This window comes from Dryobates pubescens, chromosome 7 (genome assembly GCF_014839835.1).
Source record: "Dryobates pubescens isolate bDryPub1 chromosome 7, bDryPub1.pri, whole genome shotgun sequence".
Taxonomy (NCBI): Eukaryota; Metazoa; Chordata; class Aves; order Piciformes; family Picidae; genus Dryobates; species Dryobates pubescens.
Genome location: NC_071618.1, coordinates 13,756,473 through 13,779,818, shown reverse-complemented (window position 1 = coordinate 13,779,818; position 23,346 = coordinate 13,756,473). Strand labels below are relative to the sequence as shown.

General features: G+C 38.9%; 1 protein-coding gene across 4 annotated transcripts in view; it reads right to left on the bottom strand.

Moving 5' to 3' along the window:
• The window catches only part of FGF14 (fibroblast growth factor 14), a 436,610-nt gene that overhangs the window by 104,523 nt on the left and 308,741 nt on the right, over positions 1–23,346 (bottom strand). The window lies entirely within an intron of this gene.

Sequence of the window (23,346 nt, the reverse complement as noted above, 5' to 3'; positions counted from 1 at the left end):
TTTCATACATATTAGTAACTTACTGTATTTCACATAAGTTTTAAGGACAATTGGAGGAAAAGGTCTGTCTCCTTTCACTCCCTACCATAATGATAAACTTATATGGTACAGCATTTTGTAACAGTCCCATCTGAAGAGTTCGCAAAATATGTTATCGATCTAGAAACAGATACAATTCACCTGCCCTCTCCCACCACCCAGGAAACCACACTCACAGTCAAGACAAGGCACAACCCTCCTTAAACAGGAAAAAAACCTGAAAAGCCCTTTATTTTGCTAAAAGCACATGGGAAATTCAGGTAGCTAAACAATGAAGATACATTGTTTAATATTCTGCATTTCTGATAATTGCCAAGAATTTGGCAGGGGCTGCCAAGCTGCAAGTTTATGATTCATCTGGAGGATGCTTCATTGTCACATCACAAATGAAACTGCTGCAGAGCTGGTTCAGTGTTGAGGAAGAGGACATCTCACCTTAAAAAAACTCAACAGCACTACCTCTGTGTGATACTGACATTAACAATGTTAACCATAAACTATTAGGCCCAACCTTAGGCAGCCACTACATGAATTTGTGGGGACACTGGCAATAAAAGTATCTATGTCATATCATGCTTAGCTTTGCACTAAAATCATAAAGACTTTGAGACACATATGTAATAAAATGAATAGGTTAACCTCTAAGGAAGACAGAAATTATTTCTGTGCAACCCTGTGGACGGAATATAAAATCTTCCTTAAATTTGTGTGTAATTGCTTTTACAACCAATCATGCTAGGTTACTTACAGTATGCTGCAGGAAGGTAAAGATAAACACTAATAAACAAAACTTGCTCTGAGTGTTAATGCTCTGGTTTTCTACAGAGGCTCAGTTACATGAAATGATTACGAAAATGTTAAGTTTTTCTTGACTAGCCAAACTAAAAAGTCACATTAAACAATAAACACATCTAAATTAAAACTACAATAAAATCTATTACTATAAATATTAACACTAAGAATTTTGAGGCCTGGTAATTGTATAAACATTTGATGACCAACATGTAAGCATCTTCTTTTTTAAATGCAAATTTTGCTTTCTGCAAATTTTTACATTAGTAAGTTTGTCTATCTTTGTAAGAATACTCAGAAACAAGTGTTTTTAAAATTTATAAACAGAATAAACTGTAGCTTCTTTTCATATACTGTCCCAATTAACTTAGTAAGGCAACCAAAGTTATCTTCATAACTTAAAATGAAAAGTGAGTTCGTACACATGCACTATTCCTGTCATCATATGCTTTCAATGTGCACTTCCAAATTGACAATTTTAAACATACTTGCTTAATACATATTAAAATTGCATCTTAAAAGATTAAAAGAAAATATTAAAAATAGAGCTTAAAAATATTTTAAAATATTTACATATTTAAAAAAAAAAAAAAAAAGGTGTTTTGAAACAATTTCCACACTTGAAGAATCATTAATAAATGATTCTTTATCAACACTTCCAGCCTAAAGTACCACAGGAAGGCAATGTACAGTCAACCTACTATCACCAGTTGTTTACATCTCCTTCTTCAAGGGGAAAAAGGAATAGAATAGAATAGAATAGAATAGAATAGAATAGAATAGAATAGAATAGAATAGAATAGAATAGAAGTAGAATAGAATAGAATAGAATAGAATAGGAGTAGAATAGACCAGACCAGGTTGGAAGAGACCTTCAAGATCATCGTGTCCAACCTATTATCCAACACCACCTAATCAACTAAACCATGCAACCAAGCACCCTATCAAGTCTCCTCCCAAACACCTCCAATGATGGTGACTCCACCACCTCCCTGGGCAGCCCATTCCAATGGGCAATCACTCTTTCTGTGTAAAACTTCCTCCTAACCTCCAGCCTAAACCTCCCCTGGTGCAGCTGTGTCCTCTTGTTCTGGTGCTGGTTGCCTGGGAGAAGAGACCAACATCCACCTGTCTACAACCTCCCTTCAGGTAGCTGTAGACAGCAATAAGGTCACCCCTGAGTCTCCTCCAGGCTAAGCAACCTCAGCTCCCTCAGCCTCTCCTCATAGGCCTTGTGTTCCAAACCCCTCACCCACTTTGTTGCCCTTCTCTGGACTCGTTCCAGCAAGTCAATATCCTTCCTAAACTGAGGGGCCCAGAACTGGACACAGTACTCAAGGTATGGCCTAACCAGTGCAGTGTACAGGGGCAGAATGACCTCCCTGCTCCTGCTGGCCACACTGTTCCTGATGCAAGCCAGGATGCCATTGGGGCAGGCCAGGATGCCATTGGGAAAAGAAAAAAAAAAGGAGAACTTAGAAGCAACTTTCAAAGTTGTTGTTGATATTCTATTAATTTTTCTACATTCACAAATAAAATCTACTTTCTTACAATAACTTGTGTAATCATTTGTCTGTGTTCTAACCATAAGCATTATTTAAAGTTAACCCTGCTTTCCCAGCTATCCAAAATTATATCTAACAAAAAAATATTTTTTTACTAGTTCTTAAACATAGTATTTAGTTGATACATATCATAGCAATTCAGATCAACAGATCCAGGTAAATAGGAACTAAATGTTTTAGATGAAGGGGGCTCTAAAAAATGGGGGAACTGAACAATGAGACAGGGTATTTACCTGATCTTAGCCAAAAGCAGTGATGGAGTTGAGTGAAATAACTCATTAATCTCAATGCAAATTCTAACAGTCAAACAGGCTACTTCATACAGCCTCAGGGTAAATATCTCCAAGATGAAGCAGACAGTCTTGTTAGGAAATGATTTATTTTTCCTTCTTGCAGAAAGATAAATGAATCTTTTGGGTCCCTTTTGAGACATTTGGGCAGTAAGCAGAGAAAACCACTGGTCTATTTTTTTTCCATAGCATTTTACCTGCCTACTGTCACGTAATATTACAGGAACAATCTTAGCTTTAGATGATTTACAAACATAGTTCTCAAATCCTTTTCTACCACACTTTTGGTGGTTTTTCTACTGTTTGCTAGAAAGCTGAAGCAACTAGCAATGCCCAGAAACACCACCAGAAGAGTGATGCTGCCTGTCCACTGGTGCACCAGACGTTACGATTTCTAACTCCCATCACAGGGATACAGGCAGACAGATCAGCAATCATTCCAACCCTTTACACTCTACATCTGCCTTTTTCTTCCCAAATGAAAAAGAACAAAAGCCAAGAGAATACAGCAAAATAATAAAATATGAATGAACAGGATGAGAGTTGATAACCTTCACCAAGGAGTACCCATCTCTCGTGACTTTATTATAGATATTTTGCTAATAATTCTGCAAAAGTCCTAGCCATGACAGCAAAGTGACTATGTGAAAAAATATCACTTCTATTTAAACACCTTGACTTGAAAAAAACAACAACCAAACCAGAAATCTTTACCACAGATCAAAATCAAATGACAGTTCAACATCTCCTAATGATTTTTTATTATCTTGTTTTTCACCTTAACTTCTGACACTGACCAGTTCAACATGACAATTCTGCAATGCCCCAACATAGAAAGGATTATTCTGACTTCTAGTTATTAGAGGTTGTCACTAAAAATTCAAAGACATTGTATTGAATAGACAAAGCAACAGCTTCTCAAGCCTCTCTTCCACAGCAACCTGCATGACAGCAGCCACTTGCAGCATGCTTTAGCTTTTAGCTATAGCTTTTCTAACTTGTCAGTGGTGATAGCATGATGCATGATTGTAGTTCACATGCACTCTGTCAGTAGCTATTCTGATGTCCTCAACAAAGACAGACTTTAATTGAAACATCGCCTCCCTTGAATACTGGCTACAAAAATGGTGTTGGCATTAACTCATGACAAGCTTGAGTATAGTTTTGCTCTAGAACAATTATGACACTTTGTATTTTGAATTAAGAATATATTTTTTTCCCCAACAGAACAGTTTTATTATGTCCTTCCTCACCCCCACAGGCTGCTTAGCACAGATCTCTCTAGACATTTTGTAGGTTTAAAATAAACAGGGTGACAAACTCATTAAATATGAGCATTAAGGATTTTACTTTCGTGTTCAGACATAGATGAACGTACAATCATAAAAGAATAATATACCCATTGTATTTTAACACCATGAAAATTAATCCCTTAGCATCCTCTGAGTTTAATTTTTATTTTTTTACAATAGAAGGGCTTTTTTGACCTGTCATTATTTATTTAGTCCCTCTTCTGAGTAAATGTAATAAATAAAAGTCTGTTTGAACTGACAAGCAAATACTTAATAGTGCACTGGTCTCATAGCAGCTGACATCTTATGGAGAATAAACTGAACTAACCAGTCAATGACAAGTCTGTTACAAAATGAGTTGCACAGTGAGTCAAACAAAGAGCAATGTTTAGAGATACATTCTGCTCAGATAGCATAGCATCAGCTTCAGGTTAACAACCAGTAGCTCCAGGTCTTTCACATTTTACTTGACCTTTATTTTTTGCATTTCCTTTCTGTAGTTACTAATTCTGGATGTTTCAGTACTATGAATAAAACTCATACTAGTCCAGAATAATCAGGCATTTTTTTTGTGTGTTAAGATTTCTGGTGCTTCAGCAGTCACCATGACTTGACTGTCATTTCTTCTCATTGGTGGTGTTATGATCAGCATTTGTTAGGAAACTTTTCCCTCATCTATTAAACTTTATTTGAAGTATTAAAGAATTCTGTAATCTCTATTGTGATTTTAAAAATGTTAACCTTCCCAAAAGCTGCAATCTAAATTTCTGATGAAGCTGGGAAGCAAAATACCCACCCAAAACACTGAGCATATCACCCAGTAGAGACCAGTCTCCCAGTTAGTTCCTAAGGCCTGGTAGTGTAAAAGGCCACTTTTCCTGTCTTCTCAAACAAAAGTGCCCTGACAATAGTGTTGTGTGGAGTTCTGAACTAAGATTCTTTCAGTCTTTTGATGAAGGCATTCTTATCTGTTTAACAATTAGCTACTTGCCATGGGTGGAACTAGAACCCATCCACTAGACGACAATTGAAGGCAGCCTCCAGCCCTTCACTGAAGCCAGCCTCCAGCCCTTCACTGAAGCCTGTTTGGATACTATTCAAAACTTCAAATGTGTTCGTACTACTTAGTATTTTAGAAAAAAATTCCACTAGGCAGTTCAGCTCCAGAAGGATGGACTAAACCCCATGTAAAATCACATTTCCTTTTTGGATTCTCATTTCAAGTATTTCAGTTCCTACTATAATGCTTTTCCCAGTTTCCAAAAGTTGTCTTCTTCTCAAGCCTACTGTTTACATTTAATGGCAGCGGTACTCTAACAGGTATACTCAGTACAGATGACCACATTACACCCCTTTTGTCTTGTTTTTGGCAAGTTTTGCTTCGTCATTCCAGCACATAAAAGTGCAGGATCCTCTGATATACGTGTTACACAATCACAAAAATAAGCTTCCTAAAGGAAGTACAAATACAATAGGGAATTCCAAATGTAGAACTTCACTTAAAGGTGATAAAATCCTAAATAAGAATCAAATCACATATTTTCCTTCATTATGAAACTAATTTGCTGTCCTTATGATACAGCTTTTGCATTCAAAAGCTTTATACTCTCCTAACTTCTTTATTATTTTATCTGCCCTGTCACCTGGTGCCTCACTGTTTCAAAGTTTCTGTTCATGTTGGTTTTATTTTCTTTCAATGTTAATAAGAGATAAAATATGGACATTTATAGGCTAGTGCTCTCTGATTTTAATAATAATACTGTTTTCAATATATCATAATACACACCAGAAAACTAAAATTTAATTAAAAACTTGAAAGAAAAATATTTTTAAAAGAAAAATTTGCTCTATTCAGGACAGAGGGGGAAAGGATATAATGTGAACTCAGAAAAGCAATAGCTTCCATTATTCCCTGTTCCCATAAGTAATAACAGTACTTATTCTGAAATGCAGGGGCTTTGTGAGCCTATTTCTCTGTGCTCACTTATTTTTCCGTCCTCACAATGATTACAGGGCACTCCACTTCGATGTTTATTTTTAACTCTACTTTTTGTCCATTTATGTTGCACATCACAAGCTCGTCTCCCGCAGAACCTTGCTTTGAGAGCACATTTAAGAGACAGAGAGTCCTCCTACGTTCCTCCGCTCTCATTGTCATCAGTATTTCCACGGCATTTATGAAATTTCTTGGTAAACTATGAAAGTGGGTTTGAGTTCTGCAAAGTGGTTGCTTTTCTTGAAAGCACAGCATCATACCCCTTGTGCCAGTGTCCTTGCCTTTGTATTGCAAATGTTTTTATGTTAGCTGCAAGATGTGCTCCCTTCCATTTGTGTGCACTGACATTTTGTCTCGAGGTCTTACAATACATTTCAAACTATGTAGGATTTGCTTCTTGGTATGTTGTTTTACTTTGAACTAATTTGATCACCAATGGAATTACAACGACTTGGCTTCTAGCAGAGATAATTTATATCTGTTCAGATTTATGAGATGATTTGATTTAAGAGATGTGTCTAAATGATAATTGTTAACATTCTCGTTTACTAGTCATATTATGTTTTGAAGAATATTTACCATCAGTGAATGGTTTTGGTTGGAACAGACCTTTAAGATCAAGTCTAACCATCACCTAACTCTACCAAGCCTAGTGCTAAACCCTTAGCACCACATCTATGCATCTTTTAAACACCTGCAGGGATGGGGATTCAACCACCTCCTTGAGGAGCATATTCTACTGTTTGATAATCCTTTCAGTGAAGAAGTTTCTTCTACTTTCCAATGTAAACCTGCCATGATGCAACTTGGGGCCATTTCCTCTGGTCCAATCACTTCACAGTATCACAGTATCACCAAAGTTGGAAGAGACCTCAAAGATCATCAAGTCCAACCTGTCACCACAGACCTCATGACTAACTTGTCACTTGTTACTAGGGAGGAGAGAACAACAGCCATCTTGCTACAACCATGTATTTGTTGGAAAGGGAAGAGATTTAGGTTGTTAAGAAACCACATTTTCCCAAAATCACAATTTTACACAGCTATGGTAGTTTAATTCTTGTAACTTCATTAATAATTTGAATTTCTCGTTCTACTGGACTATACTGTGCATCTCTGATATTTCTGATATGCAACACATGGATTTGTTGAGAGCTTTCTCCCTGAATACTGCCTTCCACAGTTGAGCAACATTCCTGCTAATACGCTAACACTAAATTTCTCAGTAACAAATGTAGCTGAAGTTACACACAGGAATATTGAGAAGAAACTGGCCACAGTGAGATGCTGGAATGTGTCCAGAGAAGGGCAACAAGGCTGGTGAGAGGTCTCAAGCACAAGCTCTATGAGGAGAGGCTGAGGGAGATGGAGTTGTTTAGCCTGGAGAAGAGGAGGCTGAAGGGAGACCTTATTGCTCTCTACAACTACTTGAAAGGAGGTTGTAGAAAGGTGGGGGTTGGTCTTTTCTCCCAGGCAACCAGCAACAGGACAAGAGGACACAGTCTCAAGCTGTGCCAGGGGAAGTTTAGACTCAGGTGAGGAGAAAGTTCTTCACAGAAAGAGTAACTGGCCATTGGAATGGGCTGCCCAGGGAGGTGGTGGAGTCACCGTCCCTGAAGGTGTTCAAAAAAGGACTGGACGTGGCACTTGAAACCATCGTTTAGTTAGTCATGAGGTGTTAGGTATTAGAGTGATGATCTCTGAGGTCTTTTCCAACCTTATTGATTCTATGATTCTACTTCCAGGCTTACTTACACAGAACAAGTCACAGTTTAGTGATTCTAACCAACAAGAATTATCTTCTACTAACACACACGAAAAAATCATCGTTGCAATTATGTTCACTTTCTCAAAGCTTATTTTGAAATGCTAAAAATTCTATTGTCCAAAGTTTCATGTTACAGTACTCCTGCAGCTACAATTTTTATTTCTTATTTTACATAGGCCTAAAAACCATCCTGTCTTATGGAATCTTCACAACACAGATAGAATATTTTTCCAGTATTTTGTTCAGGAATCCTTCCTGTATATGAACAACTTAGTTCTACCGAGCATTTTCTTGCTTCTGAATTCTGGCAGTAAAACATTAACATCATATAAAACGTTACTTTTCTCTTTAAAACAAAAGCATTAAGCAATAGATATCAAAGTTAAGTAATTTCTGTGTCCTCATTTTTTGCAATAATCTCTACTTTGTTAGTTTCCCTTAAAGAGGCCCTTGTGAAAGACCAAATTTTATTTTAGTCACATTCAAAGAATAACAAGGTAGGCATAATGAGACAGATTCTATTATCGTTTCTGTTATGTATGATTTGACTAATGCATTGCCCTTTGAATCAGTAAATAAATGGGCTCTAAGAATGAGATTTCTCTGAAGGTGTTACTGAACCCTGAAAGAACAAAAGGATTGGCATAATTACCTTTCCAAATGTAACTGAATATATTTCATATAACACCTAACTTACCAAAGAATGAACATGATTTCCTAGACAATTCATATTTTTAGAACTAAATATATAAACATTATGTTTATTTTTACAATCTTGACTATTTGTCTCCTTGCATGCTGTGTCACGAAGCATTGAAATATCTGAAGTCAGCTTTTATTTCTTTGACAAAACTGATACAGAATTAAATTTGGAAAGCACCTAAACAATCTATTTTAAAAGTATTCAAAATTATCATGGTAATGCTCAATGCAAAGAGGAGAGCAGGATAATTTGCAATGCTAAGTATTGAATTCTAAATCACAGCCTATTTTCTGTTGTTACATACAGGAAGCTTTCATAATACTGAGTGGCAGGAGTCCTTAACTTGTTATTAACTTCATTTAATCGTTGCCAGAATACATATAAGCCCACAAAGTGGTATATTCCCTCTGCTTAGATAGGCAACAGCATCACTTCTGAAAAGTGCACCTCAGGAACAGTGTATTGTACTTACTTTCTTGCCAGTAGCACAGAATATTGAAAGAAGCCATTTGTATTGCTTTGAAGAAATCTTGCATTTTCATCTACCAAAAAACATCAAAAATAGAGGCAACTGCACTGCCTAGGAACTCAGGTAAAGGAGATTTTACCTAGTTATGAAGCAGTAACTAGGAACTGTAATATATAAAATCATAGAATCATTTAGGTTAAAAAGACCTTTAAAATCATAAAGTCTAACTGCAAACCTAACACTGCCAAGTAAGGCCACCACTAAATCATGTCCCTAAGCATCATGTTTACTCACCTTTTAAATAAAATTGACTCAAGCACTTCCCTGAGCAGCCTGTTCCAATGCTTGACAGCCCTTTCAGTAGAGAAATTTTTCACAATGTCCAACCTAAATCTCCCCTGGCACAACTTAAGACCATTTCCTCTCATCATATTGCTTGTTACTTGGGACAAGCGATCAACATCCACCTCACTACAACCTCCTTTCAGGTAGCTGTAGAGAGCAATAAGGTCTGCCCTCAGTCTCTTTTTCTCCAGCCTAAACAACTCCAGTTCCTTCAGCCACTCCTCATAAGATTTGTTCTCATATGATATGTGACAAGATTCACTGCAGAACAACACATAAGGAAGGCTTTGCTGGTTTCAGAGGTAGCAGATTCCCAATACCTAAGGCAGCAGTCTCAATGACTGCATTTTACAAAACTACAAAAGATCAAAAATGGTCATTTCCACATTAGCTGCATTGAGTAGAGTAGGCCAAGATTTGTGAAAAAAACCAACAGAATTATGACTTACTCGTTTTCATTAACACAATTTAGTGCACAAATGTAAACTCCTGATTAATAAAACAATAAAAGCATTAAGTTGTGACCAAATGCAAACGTGATTGATTCTTAAAAAAAAAAAAAAAGCGTCACTCAAAAGGAAATAAAGAAGTACTCAGGAAGATGCTAAATTCATTACATTTTAATGTAGTGTTCAGTGATGTATGAAATGCAGGGATTGCTTGTTTTCCTTATATGTGACAGAAAGCATTTACTATGAAAAATACAGATCAGTAAACTGACTTGAACCTTCAAAAAAGTGGAAAAATAAAACTTTCCCTTAGCTGTGCTTTATGTATTTGTATATGTTATTTAATCCTTATTCTTTAATGTACTCATGCTCAAATGTACTCATGTGTCAAATCATGTCATTTAACACACTATCTTGTAAACAAATTTGTTTACAAAGATATGGAATCCCAGCAAAATGAGAAATGTTAGGCACAAATTACATTTCAGTCCTCTTCATGAACAATTAATATTACAGGAGACACAAGACTCCAAAATATTAGTCCAGGATGAAAGGAAAATTGACAGAAATGGATAATCTATGTAGGAAAGCATGAATGGACTGGCATTAACTCTAGTACTATTAATAGCTATTTGATATTTTTTATAATATTCCATTGCTCTTTCTCAATGGGTTGCCACTTTCAGTTCAATCTCTAAAATCTCTAGCAGCAACAGAAACAAAAGCAAGGTAATATTGCCCCAAAAAGTATAATCAAGGATGTACTGGTTGGTTTTGTTTTTTGGGGGTTTTTTTGGTTGGTTTTTTTTTTTAAACCATATTCAAGAAATGTAATGAGTTATAGGATGAAGATTATTAAGAACTACTTGATCCAGAAAGTAGCAAGTCATACTAAATATTTAGGTTCTTTCATTTTTGCAGTGTATCTAAGTATTACTCTGGAATGCTATTTAACCAGGGACTTCCTGAAGAAGTAACAGACATTTTCCTATACTTTATTCTATCATATGCACAAGCACTTGTCTGGTTTATTTGCAAGAATGCACTCAAATGAAGAGACAGAAAGAGAAGCAATACATGGCTGTTTTGGTTTTCTGAGATCTCATTTTCCTCAAATCCCCCCTGTGAGAAAGACATGAGTCCTGTTCAGCCTGCAGACTGGAAGGCCTCATAATCTGTGGTATTAAACACAATTCAGAAATCTCAAGAGAAGCAGCTTGGAAAAGTGATCTTCAGCCAGTGTGACAAGAAAATAATCCCCTATGCTGAGGAACACAATCTGTACCATTTCTAATTCAGAACTACAGTCTCATTTCTTCTATCATCATAATGACAAAGCCTCTTTACAGGAGGTGCTCCCTGCTTAATTTTCTAAGGTTTTTGAGGTTAACTTGGGACACAAACTCAGGGTTTCTTTGTCTTCTCCTCATTTCTGCTATCCAAGAAAACTTGGAATACGCAAAAAGAAATACGGATTCTTATGACGTTACATAACCCCAGGAGATGAGCTTTAAGGAAATCAGTAGATTTTGACACTGACAATACAGGACAGACCACAGAAAACTGTGACAGGCAGTCACTCAACAAATCTTTTTTCAGAAACATCAGCAGAAACAGCCTTGTTACTCTAGAACTGCTCTTGCTTTGAGATTGATTCTAGTAGGATTTTTCCTACTAGAATCATTGCTATATGATTTTAATGCCACCTAATGCTTGTAAAGGAAAAAAAAAACAAAAAAGACAACAGAAAAGCAAACAAACCCAAACCATTTATCTCTAGATTGCTCTGGCTCTCCTGGAAAAGCTATTTAGTCCAGATATTTAGCTTTTAACCAGAAACTAAAAAGATCTATGCTTACGGCATCTATGAGAAAATGGGCAGAAACAGTTCAAGTCCACTCAATTATTCACTCATAAGGAGTAAATGCTGCAGTTCTGAGTCTTCGGATGATATGGTGGAAACAGTTGGCAGAGACTATCCTAGTCTCTCACTGGCACCATGAACTAAATCTACTGTTTGCCTACAGAAAAACAAAGGTATTCTATGAAGTCTCACAAGATTGCAAGTATCTGCCAGGTTTTGGAAGAGCTCAAAGCTGGTTCATGCTTTGATGGAGACTTGCCCAAAAGAACCCTCAACATACTAAGAGAACTTCAACTTATTAGAACACAAACCAGAACAAATAGCTTTTCAATATGTAACATGAAGGAGATATAAAACTGTAAGAAATCTCCCAACCCATCTAATTCATTACTGCAGTGACTGCATGATCTGTTCTGCCTTCAGTTCAGCTTTACCACTAGCTATACAACTACCATCTGTACCTTTTCTAACATGTTAAGGTTACAGGCTCTCCTTGACCTTTTTCTCACTCCTTACCTGCTATTTTCTCCAGTCCAGTATAGTTTCCCAGTTGTGTTTCTCTCACTATGTTGAGCAGTCAAAATGATACAATAACATAGTCCTCCTCCCTGCTATCCAATCACATCTTAACTTTAATAACAAATTTGTAAACTTAAACAAATAAAACAAATACATCATCAGTCACATATATCCCTCTTCACAGATTTACTGAAACACTCAGATTCTCTTTATGCTAACTTAAGACACTAACTCCATCTTATACCTTCTAGGAAATAATACACTCTATAATTTTTGGTTGTATACATGGAAGTGTATCAACACATTGAGCCAAAGCTCAAACTGGCAAAACCCTCTAAACCAGAATATATACCCCACACAACAATTCCATGATGGTAGCCTCTCCCTTTACCATTTGCTTGGTCAAAACCAGTTATAAAAACCATTCCTTGCCAAGTCTGACATACTTTCTTAATTATGGATGCCAAACTACATGTGTTAAGATACTAAATGAGATGAATTCCAGACCTGGTGTTAGTGTCTTCCAATGACATAAGTGACATTCCTCTGACAAGGTGTGCACCTGCCCCAGGGATAGTGATCTTGAACTCCTTAAGTAAGAAATACAGAAAAGCAGGCAGCTCTAGCTGTGACTTCCCTCATTTTGAAGGACAGGTCAAAAATGTAACAAGATAATTACACCCAAAAGAACTTATTTATCCACCTAGAACATCTATCATGTGCTCTTCAGACCTGCTCACCCTCTGGAGACAATAATGCTCTCAACCCTTTGGATGAGCCTTTCCTCCCAAGGACTCAACTCCAGCCACTACCAGACTACTCTGTTTGGACTAGACTTATGGTATGATTCAGACAGTCACTTATTCACTCTTACATTGTGTTAGAATACCCACCTATGCTGTAAAAATGCAGTCATATGGGCATAACTATATTTAAACTGGTTTCCTTAGCATTGTCAACTATCAGCTGCTGACTTTTACATCAGGGTTTCCACTCCACCCTTTAATTTGAGTCTTGTCCCAAAAACTGCTTTATAGAACATACACATTCAAATAGAATGTTTTAAAAAGAAATCAAAAGCAATTTCATTCTCCAGATATGTTTGCTTGTACTTCAGCAATACTTGGGTAGCTTCAGTGAAGGCTGAAGCACTACCATGAAAGCCCACATTCAAAAGAGCCAACAGGTATTCTCCTAAAGAGCATATTTACATTTTATGAGTATTAATATTAAACAACCTTTAAATCTCTTATGTTTCCTGCACATCTATTGTAATGACAAATAAAGCGCTATTTGAAGCTCAAAGACTAGAGATCGAAAAGCAGGGAACCTCTCCCCAGGATTTCCACAGCAACTTTTGTCTGTGCCTGCTAACACTGAGGTGATAGCACTGCTATTAGCCCACATCATGCAGCAAGTGCAACAACTGGCACAAATTTTACTCTGTAGTAATGCCCTACAGACAGCCTTCAACTGAATGTTTTCACTTTCTTTAGACTGACAACACAGGGCCTGAGCCTTCCAAGGCCAAGGCAAGACTGGAAGCTCAGGACCAGCTGTGCAGCCCCATGCCTGCAGCACAGGCTTCAGCCAGGTGGATGCGGCTCGGCTGCAGGCTGGTTGGCAGACTGGCACACTAACTTCAAAACCCTATGTTGACTCAGCTTCATGTAAACAAATTGCTGCCGGTCTTGTTTTCGTTTTCTAACCCTCACATGCTCTTACGTGGGATGTCTAATGCACAGTCTGAGGGCTGCTCCTCTGTTTCATAATCAGAAGTGTTGCTAGTCCTTCATGTGTAATACTGCAGGTGAAATGCTGCAGAGTTTAGGATCGTATCTCCAGTGCATACTTACATACACTTATAGAATCACTGAACTGTTTCAGTTGGAAAAGATCTCTAAGATTGTTGAGTCCAACCACTGACCTAACACCAGTACGGCCATTAAACCATGTCCCAAAGTGCCACGTCTATACAGATTTTTAACACCTCCAGGAACAATGACTTCAATACCTCCCTGGATAGTCTATTCCAATGCCTGACACTATGTTCTAAAACAGCATTAACATGAAATGCCCAACACTTTTGGGTTTTATTAGAATATAAATTCAAGCCTCTACAGGTCCTAAATCCAGACATGAAAAAAAGAAACAACCACAAACAAACCCAAAAACTACTAAAAAAAACCCCAACGTAAACCACCACCACCCCCGCAAAACAAACAAAAACCAACCCAAACTGAAAGGATATTACTAATTCAGAAAGCTGTCCAAAATTAATCTACTTCCTTTTCAACCAAGCTCACATTACAGTGGAAGTCCTTATTTATTTTTTGTAGTCTTTTGATGTAGTTCTCTATTTCTATACTGAAATACAGCAGAGATCTCTGACATAAATCTTGCTCAAATCTGACACATAAGCCAAACTCTTTTTTTTTGCACACACAGAGGAGGGGCATGTATGGGCCTTGATTATGCTTTATTAGGTTCTTCACTAAAATCTGTGTCAGTGGCCCCAGCAAGTGGGTGACACTTGATTTTTCTAAGAACTTATTTTCAGCTCTATGCAAAATGTAGTCTTACCAGAGAAGGAAGAGCAGGAAAGGGAAAGAGAAGGTAAAAGTTCTCATAACTGTGACTAACACAGTCAGATGTGCACTGCCATAAAACTCACCTGCCATGTTTTTTAGTGGATATTTTGCAGATAAACCAGAAATCTGCCAATTTGTTATCAAAGTGTCACTTCATCTGTTTCTAGGGAGCATAACAAGACAACATAGCAAAGGAACCACAAGAAGCAGATGAGCAATGACTTTGCTTTCAGTACAAGGCCTGAAGATAGTAGGCCATTCACTACCTAATGTAACAATAGAGGCCTTGCTACTGTAATGTCAAAACAACAGAGTGGGTTTTAAACAGCTCCTTCTTTGTTGCAGTATTAAGTAGAGAAGTGGTGGCAACTCATCTTACCAAGAAGGTCTAACACGCATGGCTCAGAAGCTATTTATGCCATATGACTTTAGGTTTCTAAGATGAGTTCCCTGACTCACACTCCGGCACATTCCTGGAGGAGGTTGAGCACTGTCCTCATATTGCAAATTCACAGTAAAAAGACCCTGGTACCAGCAGATTTACAGGTGGACTTTAAACACAAGAGATAAACATCACCCTCACTTTACAGACAACACAACAGAAGCACAAAGAGCACGAAAGGTTTGTCCAAACCAGCAATAAAAATGAGGTTTTTCTGCATGCTAGTCCAAGATGTAGAGCTCCTACCAGGCTATACAAAAACATTTAACATGACTGGAAAAGATACAATTAACAACTAGACAGACAGTAAATGCTATTTACAAGCATGTCAGAGGCCAATTACTACCCTGAGTTCTACATTAAATTGAGTGTGTTTCTTTGTGTAAGACAGTATTAATCCCACTGTTGAGGCAAATGGAAGGATTTTAATAGAGGAATTTAAAGTGGGGGAAGTGCAGGCAAGGGGAAAAGGCTTGCCACTGTTAATAAAATAAATAGATGTCAGCACAAATAGACATCACTTATTAGAAGCCTTCTATTCATGTAGCAAAATGACAGCTTATAAAATCCTCCCCAAGTGCTTTAATATGTTGTGATGAATGCAACTGGAAGGGGAAAAAAAAAGAAAAAAGAAAGAAACCCTTGTCAACGGTTTCCCAAAAAATCCAAATAAAATAAACTGCTTCAAAATTGTATTTTGGACAATTCATGCTAACTATTGGATATGTGTTATTCACAATAAATAATTTCTCAGTGGAATTACCTCCTTTGAAAACTCACAAAACATTTTAATTGCAGTATTTTACACTGTAAATAGCACTAAGACTTTTCTTAAACTGCTGAGACATTTAAGGCTGAGTAAACTAGAAATTAGTATGAAGATTAGTTACACAGTTTTTGGATACCAGCAAAAAGCTAAAAGGTCAAAGTTCTCAAAATCTCATAAATAATAAACATCAGTATATGATGAAAGTTTCTGCCACAGAAATATCAGTACTCCAGTCTTGTTAAAAGAAGATAAATGTCAGTGATGAGAGCCAGAATTAAGATAATCAGAAACTTTTTGATCAATACAGGTAGAAGGGAGACAACTGCAGATAAATGTTAGAGAATTTGAGACTTTAAAATCTATTTATTCCACTACAAGATGTTCCTCCTCCTTCAGAAATCCAACTGCTCTGTGACAGAAGATTGTTTTTCTCCTCAGCCCTGCTGAGGGCTGGAGAGACCGGGAAACAGATGCCACCACAGGGCAAGAGAAGGCTCCCAAATGTTCAGGCTCACAGCAATACCAGGCAAGCTGCTACCAGTCCAGGCACTGGAGACTGGAAGGCTTTCAGGAGACAAAGCATTGAAAGACACACCTGAAGGGGAAGAGACTGCTCTTGTGACACTCACATGCAGCATTCCAGAAATTACTTCCTTGTCTTACTTGATGTCTTATGCAGTCCCTAGAAGAAACAAGATCCTCCAACAGCAACATGCAAACTGCATAAAGATCTAGCTTCCTTATGACAGTATACAGGTAACACCGATGTATAGGTGCCATGGGTATTCAACTAGTCCAAGTGATGTCTAAAATTAGCACATGAATGTGGAAAACCCAAAGGAGATGAACTTTACACTTTTCTTTAGCAGAAAATACTTCTAAGACATTGAAATGATCCCTTTTTGATTATCTGCTGAGCAAATATTCAAAACCAGGTGATAAAATAGAGATTCTCCTCTGTTCTGCAGTAGCACTCTTTTCAACTCATCAACTAAGAACAAGATTCCAGCTCTACAACTGCCCTATGACTACCATCACTCCAGACCACCAAACACTTTCTGATAATGTTCTGGCATTGGTAACATCAGGACATCAGTCATCTCCTGTCTGACTAATGCAATATATTTTGAAAAAGCTTTCCAGCTAAAATCAAGCAGAAAATAACGTTCTGGTGGTGAAATACCTTTTCAGGATAAAACCCAGAACAAAGCTCCCTTCAAGAAAAATTAAAAAGAATGGAAGAACAATACCCGAGTTACTCACAAAGGAATAACTGGAAGCCTGGCAATCAGTACCCACTGGAGATTCAGGTTAAAGGCTTTTTTGTCTGACCTGAAGCAAGCAGGAACTTGGACTTGAAATGCTCACATGGTAGGAGAATGCACGACCCACAGAGCTGCTCGTTACACCCCGGGGGGTTTAACAAAAAAGTTCTCCAGCCTCAAGACAGTTTTCCATCACAGATTTTAACAAACTATCCTGTTTTGATGGAAGTGTGGCATTTGGCCAAACCTGATAGAACAGTAAAATAGTTTCAAGCAAAATCTTCTGCCAGGAGGTCAGACAAAACATAGCTCATCTGCCAAGGAAGAAGGATGACAAGCTTAAAGAACAAAGCAATGTGCAACTGAATGCAGCACAACAGAAGGTCACCTGAACATGTCATAAAATAAAATACCCATACCTTCTAAAAAATCCCGTGCTCATTAGGGCAATTTCATTACTGCTACCATAGCAGTAGACAACCTCATATTTAGCACACACATACATGTGCACCATTCTACCTTCTCCATCAGAGGTCAGAAGCCTACTTATGGCTGCGATCACTCCTTTGTCACAATTTGGAAATACGAATGGAGCAAACTCTTACAAAATTTATGTTCAATACAGATACTAAAAATAAATCCTAGATAAATGAGGCTATTTAATTTGTTAAAAGATATTCTTAAGCAGTTTAGCTAAACCATCTGCCATACTTATCTCTGCTTCTTTATAATGATGACTGGAACTTTCTAACCTACACAGCTCTTGATGTTAAACCTAGTATGTTGCTATGCTTCTGTATGGTTGCTTAGATTTGATTTAAAAAATCATGTAATTATTTAGGTTGAAAAAGTCCTTTGCCATCATCAAGTTGAACCATTAGCCTAGAACTGCCAAGTCCACCAGCAAGCCATGTCAATAAGCATCATGTCAGTGCAACTCCTCTAAGACTGTAAGCTAGAAGATGAATGTGATATACTGAAATCTGTCTGGATGCCAACTCATTTTCATAAGCATGCAGTAAAACTTCTACAAACAGAAGAATTTTAGTTGTATTTTAAATCAAGTCTGATTCTTTGTAAGTAAGAGCTTGATCACTGCTGTGATTCTTTAGGAAAAAAAAGTTTCCATTCAAATGAAACCTTCCAGCTTTTATTTCTAAGAGGCCACAGCAGTTTAATGAAACCATAGGTATCCTTCCTTATATTCAAAGTGAATGTGGACATAAAGGTAGATGCAGTTTTTATTCAACATTAACATATAGAAAGACAAGTATTTGAAAAGATGGCTAAATCCTTTGGAAAGACAAAATTACCTCTTGCTTTTAATTGCAGTGGAAAATAATTATGTTCTTCAAAATTGTGGATAGGTAACCTTGTATCTCCAAGATTTCTTGGAAATATATGTTATAAGCTCTTTTTCTCTAAGTTTCTAAAAGTGCTACTAAATTCATCCTAGTTTCTCAAACAGAATGAGCACATTGCTATGAATATTATTTCCCCCTTCAAATCTCCTAAGTATGTAACCTTCTCTTTGAAATACATGAATTACAAGAAATGCATAATACACAATATAGTTTGCATTGTCTCTCACAATGATCTTGAAGGTCTCTTCCAACCTGGTCTGGTCTATTCTATTCTATTCTATTCTATTCTATTCTATTCTATCTTGCATAGTTTGTGTGGTTCTATCTAGCTTTCTTCGGCTTCCCTCCCCTCCTACCCCCCCCCGCCCCCCCCCCCCGGCCTTCCAATATCTGATTTTCATGCATCTACTACAGACCACCGTAAATGAAATGCAGTATGCTTTCATTATCAGTCAGGTGTGTTGATATTCAAGAACCAGCCACTTCCCCCAAGCTCAGGATCAGTGTATTTTTAAGAGCAAGAAATCAGGCAAGGGAAAAGGAGACCTGCATGGTTGAACAGAAAGCTTATGAAAAAGTTTAAGTGGAAGAAGGAATTCTACACTACATGGAAGAAGGGACTGACTCCTTGGGAAGATTACAAGAATGCTGTCAGAGTATGAAGGGGTGAAACGAGGAAAGTTCCTCTTTGGAACTGAGCCTGGCAAAGGGATGTCAAGGTCATCAGGAAGGATTTCCTCAAACACACTGTTGGTGATGTGGGCCTGCTGTTGATTGATGCAGGTGCAATGGTGATGAAGGATACAGAGAAGGCAGAGTTACTGAATGCCTTCTTTGCTTCAGTCTTTACTGCTCAGGTCATCCCTCAGGAGTCCCTGACTTTGGAAATAACAGAAAAAACTTGAAGGAAGAACAACTTTCCCTCAGTTGAGGAGGATCAGGTTAGAGATCAGTTAAATATCTGTAAGACACAGAATCATAGAATGCATTGGGCTGGAAATACCCTCAAAAGTCACCTTGTCCAACCCCCCCAGCAGTGAGCAGGACCACCTTTAACTAGATCAAGTTGCTCAGGGCTCTATCACGTTCAGCCAGGGATGGGGCTTTCACCACCCCTCTGGGCAACTTGTTCCAGTATTTCACTACACTTGTTGTCAAGAACTTCCTCCTAATGTCCAACCAATATCTACCCTGCTCTAGTTTAAAACCATTGCCCCTCATCCTACCAGTACAAGCCCTTCTAAATAGTTCTTTCCCAGCTTCTTGGAGGCCCCTTTCAGATACTGAAATGCTTCTATAAGGTATCCACAGTGCCTTCTGTTCTCCATGCTGATCCATCCCAGTTCTCTCAGCCTGCCTAGGTAAGAGAGATGCTCCAGCCCTCTGATCATCTTTGTGGCCCCCCCCCGGACTCACTCCAGTGGATCCATGTCCTTCCTATGGGAGGACTCCAGAGCTGGACATGGTACTCCAGGTGCTCTCACAAGAGCAGAATAGCAGAATTACCTCTCTTGATCTGCTCGCCATGCTTCTTTTGATGCAGCCCAGGCTGCAATTAGCTGCCTGAGCTGCAAGTGCACATTGTTGGCTCATGTCCACCTTTTCACCCACCAGTATCTCCTAGTCCTTTTATGCAGGGCTGCTTTCTACCTCATCGTCCCCCAGCCTGTACTGATATCAAGGACTGCCTTGACTCAGGTGCAGGACCTTGCATTTTGCCTTATAGAACCTCATGAGGTTCTCCTGAGCCTACTTTCCTATCCTATCTAGATCCTTCTGGATGGCATCCTGTCCCTCAGTCATGTAAACCACACCATTCAGCTTGATAAGACCACTGATTCTGATTGAATGCACCCACAAGTGCTGAGGGCGCTGGCAGAAGTTACTCCTGGGCTACTCTCCATCATTTTTGAAAGGTCCTGGAGAACAGGAAAGGGTCCTGAAGACTAGAGGAAAGCTAGTATCACTACCATCTTCAAAAAGGGTGAGAAGGAAGATCCAAGAAACTACAGACCAGTCAGTCTCGCCTCCATCACTGGCAAGATGATGGAACACCTTGTTCTGGGTATCATCTCAAAGTATGCAGAGAAAAGAGGGTTATCAGAAGCAGTCAGCATGGATTCATCAAGAAGAAGACATGCCCAACTAATCTGATAGTTTTCTGCAAGGGCACAACTGGATGGATACATGAGGAGAGGGCATTGGACATTGTCTGCCTTGACTCCAGCAAGGTTTTTGACGCATCTCACAGCATCCTCATAGACAAGTTTAGGGAGTGTGCATTAGATGAATGGACAGTGGGGTGGATTGAACACTGGCTGAAAGATAGAGCTACAAGGGTTGTGGTTAGTGGCACTGTCTAGAAGGAGGTCCACAACAAGAGGTGTCCCCCAGTGTTCAGAATAACCATGAGCCAGCAACATGCTCTTGCATCTAAAAAGGCCAATGGTATCCTGGCATGCATCAAGAGTGTGGCAAGCAGGAAGGAGGTTATCCTCCCCCTCTCCTTTGCCCTGGTGAGGCCTCATCTTGAGTACACAGTCCAGTTCTGGGTTCCCCAGTTCAAGAAGTACAGGGAACAGCTTGACAGGGTACAGAAAAGAGCTACAAAGATGATATGGGGACTGGAATATGTCTTACAAAGAAAGGCTGAGGAACTTGGGGCTTTTTAGCCTTGAGAAGAAAATGCTGAGGGGAGACTTTATCAACACTTACACTTAAAGGGTGGGTGTCAGGAAGATGGGGCCATTCTTTTTCAGTGGCATTCCAGCAACAGGACAAGAGGTAATGGGCACAAACTTGAACATAGGAAGCTCCACAAGGAGGAACTTCTTTATTTTAAGGGTGTGTGAGCACTGGAGCAGGCTGCCCAAAGAGGTGGTGGAGTCTCCAGAGTCATTCGAAGTCTGTCCAGGCAATGTCCTGTGCAATCTGCTCTATATGAACCTGCGCTGGAGTGGGGGGTGGACTAGATGATATCCAGAAGTCCCTTACAACCACTATCATTCTGTGATTCTGTAAGTGTAGGGACTGGAGGAGGAGTAACAGTTTTAAATTGAAAGACAGTAGATTAGATGTGAGAAGGAAATTATTTCCAGTGATGAGGCACTGAAACAGGTTGCCCAGAGAAGCTGGAGATACCTTATCTCTGTGTTCCAGGCCAAGTTGGATAGGCCTTTGAGAAACCTGATCTAGTGGAAGGTGTACCTATCCATAGCAAAGAAACATGGAACTGATGGAGTAGGTCCAGGGAAGGGCCACAAAGATGACCAGAAGGCTGGAGCACCTTTCTTATAGTGACAGGCTGACAGAGTTGGAGCTGCTCAGCCTGGAGAAACAAAGGCTCTAAGGGAGACCTTAGAGCAGCCTTCCAGTAACCCAAAGGGGCCTACAAGGAGGCTGGGCTTGCAGTGATAGAAGGAATGGATTTAAGCTTGAGAAGGGAAGATTTAGCCTGAGTATTACGAAGAAATTCTTTACAGTGACACTGCAACAGGTTGTGCAGGGAGGTCATGGATGCCCCTCCCTAGAGATGTTCCAGGCCATGTTGGATGAAGCCTTGAGCAGCCTGGTCTAGTGCTGTCTCTGCCATGGGGGGCATGGGGGTTGGAATTAGAGATCTTTAAGGTCCTGTCCAACCCAAACCATTCTATGAATATATGAAAATATGCTGCATCAGATAAGAGGCCTTACAGGACAAAGAAAATTTAAAGCCTAAGTAATTCATGACACAGTACTTTCTGAACAACTCTTGTATGCCTTTGATGGAACCACACATGTGTAGCTCGTGTTTTGGTTTGGGTTTTTTTTCTCTTGAGTAACGACATGTCTTAACAACATGCTATACAGTACTGCCCAGTCAGGGTCTGTCTGTCAAAACAGGCTTCAAATGGAAACACTGCTCTGACAAAATAGAAAATACAGCACACTTTGTAATGAAAAACTCCACAAACCTAAATGTCAGTTTGTTTTCCCAGATGACAACACAGTCATTTCACGAACAGCTTTGTTTAATAAGTTGTTGGTATTGCTACCCCTCTCATTTCCGAGCTGAAGCTTTTAAGCAGCCGGAGCTGTCTCCAATGCACTGCTATTTCCTTCTGTCAGGAGCTGCTTACAAAGCAGTTCACAAACCACTTCTGCTCTATTTTTTGGTTTTGAGTGGTCTCAAGGTGCAGACCTAAGGCAATCTACCTTCCAGTGTTCTGAGCTGTGTCGCAACATAGCCAAGGATAACTATGCCCTCGCCTACATCAGAGAATCATACCCTTCTCAAGAACCCAGCTGCTCAGGGAAGCAACATCACCACTGTACATATTTGCCATATCAGTCATATAAATATCCAGAACAATCTTAACATTTAATACCATAACTGATCCACATGCGTTATGTATCTGTAGCTGCATGCCCCTGCTAAGATACTCAAAATCTTCACTCCCTTCTACTGTTTTTTTCTAATTTAATTTCCAAATACATAGTTACCCAAGCAGTATGTAAGCACTATGGTAGCTGTTTCACTGCTCCCACTGGAGCACGAGGTGAGATCCAGTGCTGATCAATCTAATTAATGGCTGAGCAACAGTCTCATGGTTAGGCTTTTTCAGCCTTATATTTGCAGTGCAGAAAGATGGCATCATAAATGCCTGTGTCTCCAAAGGGCACGACTGAGCAACTATGTGTTGGGATGGTCAAAGAACAATCATCTTTCCTTTCAAAGGCAGGCAAAGATCACAGCAAAAGGCTTCCAGAACTACGGATATTAATACTTCTCCTTCTTTGGGAATGCAAAAAGGCAAAAGTCTATCTTGCTCCAAATACAGAGCC